This window comes from Salvelinus fontinalis, chromosome 6, assembly GCF_029448725.1.
Source record: "Salvelinus fontinalis isolate EN_2023a chromosome 6, ASM2944872v1, whole genome shotgun sequence".
NCBI classification, from domain to species: Eukaryota; Metazoa; Chordata; class Actinopteri; order Salmoniformes; family Salmonidae; genus Salvelinus; species Salvelinus fontinalis.
In genome coordinates this window covers 82698939-82705662 of record NC_074670.1, presented here as the reverse complement: position 1 = coordinate 82705662, position 6724 = coordinate 82698939, and positions in this window count along the sequence as shown.

Genomic DNA, 6724 nt, shown 5'->3' with positions numbered 1-6724 from the left:
TTATCATCTTAGATAACAGGTTGAGTCTCTCTAATACATCTCTGTTGTTTTAGTGTTATCATCTTAGATAACAGGTTGAGTCTCTCCTCTAATACATCTCTGTTGTTTTAGTGTTATCATCTTAGATAACAGGTTGAGTCTCTCCTCTAATACATCTCTGATGTTTTAGTGTTATCATCTTAGATAACAGGCTGAGTCTCTCTAATACACCTCTGATGTTTTAGTGTTATCATCTTAGATAACAGGTTGAGTCTCTCCTCTAATACACCTCTGTTGTTTTAGTGTTATCATCTTAGATAACAAGAGAGTGAATAGTTTACGCTGTAGTTATGAATGATTTATTATGAAGGAGAGAGTTTATTAAATCTTTATTTTTATTTTTTATTCATTTTTTTAATTTTATCCCATTTTCTCCCCAATTTTCGTGGTGTCCAATCGCTAGTAATTACTACCTTGTCTCATTGCTACAACTCCCGTACGGGCTCGGGAGAGACGAAGGTCGAAAGCCATGCGTCCTCCGAAGCACAACCCAACCAGCCGTACTGCTTCTTAACACAGCGCGCCTCCAACCCGGAAGCCAGCCGCACCATTGTGTCGGACGAAGCACCGTGTACCTGGCCCCCCTTGGTTAGCGCGCACTGCGCCCGGCCCGCCACGGGAGTCGCTGGAGCGCGATGAGACAAGGATATCCCTACCGGCCAAACCCTCCCTACCCCGGACGACGCTATGCCAATTGTGCGTCGCCCCACGGACCTCCCGGTCGCGGCCGGCTGCGACAGAGCCTGGGGGCGAACCCAGAGACTCTGGTGAGAGTTTATTAATTCAACATGTGTTCAATATGTTTGTGTATATTAGGATGTAAAGAACATTGATGCATGTATTCCCAATACCCTCTCTAATGTCATGTTCAAGGTTAATGCACCTCCTATACGTTGGCGTTGTCCTTATTCTACATCTAATACTTTATGTATAAAGCTGTTTTATTGTCAGGTACACCAGATAGGTGCAGTGAAATGTCTTCTTTTTTTTTTTTTACAGGGCCATGGTAGTAGGGTTCCCCTGGAACAAATGGCAAATACCTTGCTCAAGGGCACATCAACAGATTTTTTGCGTTGTCGGCTCCGGTATTCAAACCAGCGACCTTTCGGTTACTGGCCCTATTCCCCAACCTCTAAAGCTACCTGTAAACTAAGAAGGTATATAGTCGGAATGAGATGGTAATGTTCTCCTCTTTGTCAGTACTCCTAGTCCTTCTACTACGCTCTACATTTAGACATGAATAACCCTCCTGTATTAGTAACCGTCTGTCCATTCTGTCTGCTTTGAAAGACACATGAAAGTCTTCTCTCGATATCATTGAGCTTTCTTTAATGATTTAATTGTGAAGATACATATTTTATCAAAACGTTTGTCTCTTGAGTAATAATGAAGAGTTTTGTTCCGAGGTTTTGACAATGAGAGACTTTGCGTGTTAAATCAGATAGCAAGAAGAATACTATCAACATCAATGAAAAACTATTTTCATCAATCATCTCAACACATATCAGGAAAAACCTCTTGTTCACTTATCGCTTAGCTACAGCCAGACTTAATGCATTTGTTTGTCTGGTAATATCTCTCCTCTTTGTGTGTGTTAAAAAACAGACAAGCAAAGAGTAGAATAAACTTGGGAGATGGATGGTGCACGTATGTGTTCCAAATGCCACCCTATTCCCTATGAAGTGCACTACATTTGATAAGAGTCAAAAATGGGCCCTGGTGCCATTTGAAATGAGTCCTGTGTGAATCATTCCTCGTGCGATAAGGACTTGGTATGGTATGCATAGAATTGATCTTAGATTAGATTAGAGGTGTAGGATCTTAATTTGAGCCAGTTTGCTACAGCAGGGAAATAATCCTGCAGCAACAGGAAATGTGATTTTGTGGATTATAATTAATGGGGGAAAAAAATGTGCGCAGCGTTGGTCTAACTATAAGATTAGACGTTTGAATATGCAGCTTTGGTCTGTTTCCTGTGGAAGTGATTTTCAACCAATGTGATTATTCTCTAGTCTGATCACGGATCATATTGTTTTAGTGTTGATGAGAAGTCTCTAGTCTGATCACGGATCATATTGTTTTGGTGTTGATGAGAAGTCTCTAGTCTGATCACGGATCATATTGTGTTGATGAGAAGTCTCTAGTCTGATCACGGATCATATTGTGTCGATGAGAAGTCTCTAGTCTGATCACGGATCATATTGTTTTGGTGTTGATGAGAAGTCTCTAGTCTGATCACTGATCATATTGTGTTGATGAGAAGTCTCTAGTCTCTGGTCTGATCACTGATCATATTGTGTTGATGAGAAGTCTCTAGTCTGATCACGGATCATATTGTGCTGATGAGAAGTCTCTAGTCTGATCACTGATCATATTGTTTTGGTGTTGATGAGAAGTCTCTAGTCTGATCACTGATCATATTGTGTTGATGAGAAGTCTCTAGTCTGATCACTGATCATATTGTGCTGATGAGAAGTCTCTAGTGTGATCACTGATCATATTGTGTTGATGAGAAGTCTCTAGTCTGATCACGGATCATATTGTGTTGATGAGAAGTCTCTAGTCTGATCACAGATCATATTGTGTTGATGAGAAGTCTCTAGTGTGATCACTGATCATATTGTGTTGATGAGAAGTCTCTAGTCTGATCACGAATCATATTGTGTCGATGAGAAGTCTCTAGTCTGATCACGGATCATATTGTTTTGGTGTTGATGAGAAGTCTCTAGTCTGATCACTGATCATATTGTGTTGATGAGAAGTCTCTAGTCTGATCACTGATCATATTGTGTTGATGAGAAGTCTCTAGTCTGATCACGGATCATATTGTTTTGGTGTTGATGAGAAGTCTCTAGTCTGATCACGGATCATATTGTGTTGATGAGAAGTCTCTAGTCTGATCACGGATCATATTGTGTTGATGAGAAGTCTCTAGTCTGATCACGGATCATATTGTGTTGATGAGAAGTCTCTAGTCTGATCACTGATCATATTGTTTTGATGAGAAGTCACTAGTCTGATCACGGATCATATTGTTTTGGTGTTGATGAGAAGTCTCTAGTCTGATCACGGATCATATTGTGTTGATGAGAAGTCTCTAGTCTGATCACAGATCATATTGTGTTGATGAGAAGTCTCTAGTCTGATCACTGATCATATTGTGTTGATGAGAAGTCTCTAGTCTGATCACGGATCATATTGTGTTGATGAGAAGTCTCTAGTCTGATCACGGATCATATTGTGTTGATGAGAAGTCTCTAGTCTGATCACTGATCATGTTGTTTTGATGAGAAGTCTCTAGTCTGATCACTGATCATATTGTTTTGATGAGAAGTCACTAGTCTGATCACGGATCATATTGTTTTGGTGTTGATGAGAAGTCTCTAGTCTGATCACGGATCATATTGTGTTGATGAGAAGTCTCTAGTCTGATCACATATCATATTGTGTTGATGAGAAGTCTCTAGTCTGATCACTGATCATATTGTGTTGATGAGAAGTCTCTAGTCTGATCACTGATCATATTGTGTTGATGAGAAGTCTCTAGTCTGATCACGGATCATATTGTGTTGATGAGAAGTCTCTAGTCTGATCACTGATCATGTTGTTTTGATGAGAAGTCTCTAGTCTGATCACTGATCATATTGTGTTGATGAGAAGTCTCTAGTCTGATCACGGATCATATTGTGTTGATAAGAAGTCTCTAGTCTGATCACTGATCATGTTGTTTTGATGAGAAGTCTCTAGTCTGATCACTGATCATATTGTTTTGATGAGAAGTCACTAGTCTGATCACGGATCATATTGTTTTGGTGTTGATGAGAAGTCTCTAGTCTGATCACGGATCATATTGTGTTGATGAGAAGTCTCTAGTCTGATCACAGATCATATTGTGTTGATGAGAAGTCTCTAGTCTGATCACTGATCATATTGTGTTGATGAGAAGTCTCTAGTCTGATCACGGATCATATTGTGTTGATGTGAAGTCTCTAGTCTGATCACGGATCATATTGTGTTGATGAGAAGTCTCTAGTCTGATCACTGATCATGTTGTTTTGATGAGAAGTCTCTAGTCTGATCACTGATCATGTTGTGTTGATGAGAAGTCTCTAGTCTGATCACGGATCATATTGTGTTGATGAGAAGTCTCTAGTCTGATCACTGATCATGTTGTTTTGATGAGAAGTCTCTAGTCTGATCACGGATCATATTGTGCTGATGAGAAGTCTCTAGTCTGATCACTGATCATATTGTTTTGGTGTTGATGAGAAGTCTCTAGTCTGATCACTGATCATATTGTGTTGATGAGAAGTCTCTAGTCTGATCACTGATCATATTGTTTTGATGAGAAGTCTCTAGTCTGATCACAGATCATATTGTGTTGATGAGAAGTCTCTAGTCTGATCACGGATCATTTTGTGTTGATGAGAAGTCTCTAGTCTGATCACAGATGATATTGTTTTGGTGTTGATGAGAAGTCTCTAGTCTGATCACGGATCATATTGTGTTGATGAGAAGTCTCTAGTCTGATCACTGATCATATTGTTTTGGTGTTGATGAGAAGTCTCTAGTCTGATCACTGATCATATTGTGTTGATGAGAAGTCTCTAGTCTGATCACTGATCATATTGTGCTGATGAGAAGTCTCTAGTGTGATCACTGATCATATTGTGTTGATGAGAAGTCTCTAGTCTGATCACGGATCATATTGTGTTGATGAGAAGTCTCTAGTCTGATCACAGATCATATTGTGTTGATGAGAAGTCTCTAGTGTGATCACTGATCATATTGTGTTGATGAGAAGTCTCTAGTCTGATCACGAATCATATTGTGTCGATGAGAAGTCTCTAGTCTGATCACGGATCATATTGTTTTGGTGTTGATGAGAAGTCTCTAGTCTGATCACTGATCATATTGTGTTGATGAGAAGTCTCTAGTCTGATCACTGATCATATTGTGTTGATGAGAAGTCTCTAGTCTGATCACGGATCATATTGTTTTGGTGTTGATGAGAAGTCTCTAGTCTGATCACGGATCATATTGTGTTGATGAGAAGTCTCTAGTCTGATCACGGATCATATTGTGTTGATGAGAAGTCTCTAGTCTGATCACAGATCATATTGTGTTGATGAGAAGTCTCTAGACTGATCACTGATCATATTGTTTTGAAGAGAAGTCTCTAGTCTGATCACGAATCATATTGTGTCGATGAGAAGTCTCTAGTCTGATCACGGATCATATTGTTTTGGTGTTGATGAGAAGTCTCTAGTCTGATCACTGATCATATTGTGTTGATGAGAAGTCTCTAGTCTGATCACTGATCATATTGTGTTGATGAGAAGTCTCTAGTCTGATCACGGATCATATTGTTTTGGTGTTGATGAGAAGTCTCTAGTCTGATCACGGATCATATTGTGTTGATGAGAAGTCTCTAGTCTGATCACGGATCATATTGTGTTGATGAGAAGTCTCTAGTCTGATCACGGATCATATTGTGTTGATGAGAAGTCTCTAGACTGATCACTGATCATATTGTTTTGATGAGAAGTCACTAGTCTGATCACGGATCATATTGTTTTGGTGTTGATGAGAAGTCTCTAGTCTGATCACGGATCATATTGTGTTGATGAGAAGTCTCTAGTCTGATCACAGATCATATTGTGTTGATGAGAAGTCTCTAGTCTGATCACTGATCATATTGTGTTGATGAGAAGTCTCTAGTCTGATCACGGATCATATTGTGTTGATGAGAAGTCTCTAGTCTGATCACAGATCATATTGTGTTGATGAGAAGTCTCTAGTCTGATCACTGATCATGTTGTTTTGATGAGAAGTCTCTAGTCTGATCACTGATCATATTGTTTTGATGAGAAGTCACTAGTCTGATCACGGATCATATTGTTTTGGTGTTGATGAGAAGTCTCTAGTCTGATCACGGATCATATTGTGTTGATGAGAAGTCTCTAGTCTGATCACAGATCATATTGTGTTGATGAGAAGTCTCTAGTCTGATCACTGATCATATTGTGTTGATGAGAAGTCTCTAGTCTGATCACTGATCATATTGTGTTGATGAGAAGTCTCTAGTCTGATCACGGATCATATTGTGTTGATGAGAAGTCTCTAGTCTGATCACTGATCATGTTGTTTTGATGAGAAGTCTCTAGTCTGATCACTGATCATATTGTGTTGATGAGAAGTCTCTAGTCTGATCACGGATCATATTGTGTTGATAAGAAGTCTCTAGTCTGATCACTGATCATGTTGTTTTGATGAGAAGTCTCTAGTCTGATCACTGATCATATTGTTTTGATGAGAAGTCACTAGTCTGATCACGGATCATATTGTTTTGGTGTTGATGAGAAGTCTCTAGTCTGATCACGGATCATATTGTGTTGATGAGAAGTCTCTAGTCTGATCACAGATCATATTGTGTTGATGAGAAGTCTCTAGTCTGATCACTGATCATATTGTGTTGATGAGAAGTCTCTAGTCTGATCACGGATCATATTGTGTTGATGTGAAGTCTCTAGTCTGATCACGGATCATATTGTGTTGATGAGAAGTCTCTAGTGTGATCACTGATCATATTGTGTTGATGAGAAGTCTCTAGTCTGATCACGAATCATATTGTGTCGATGAGAAGTCTCTAGTCTGATCACGGATCATATTGTTTTGGTGTTGA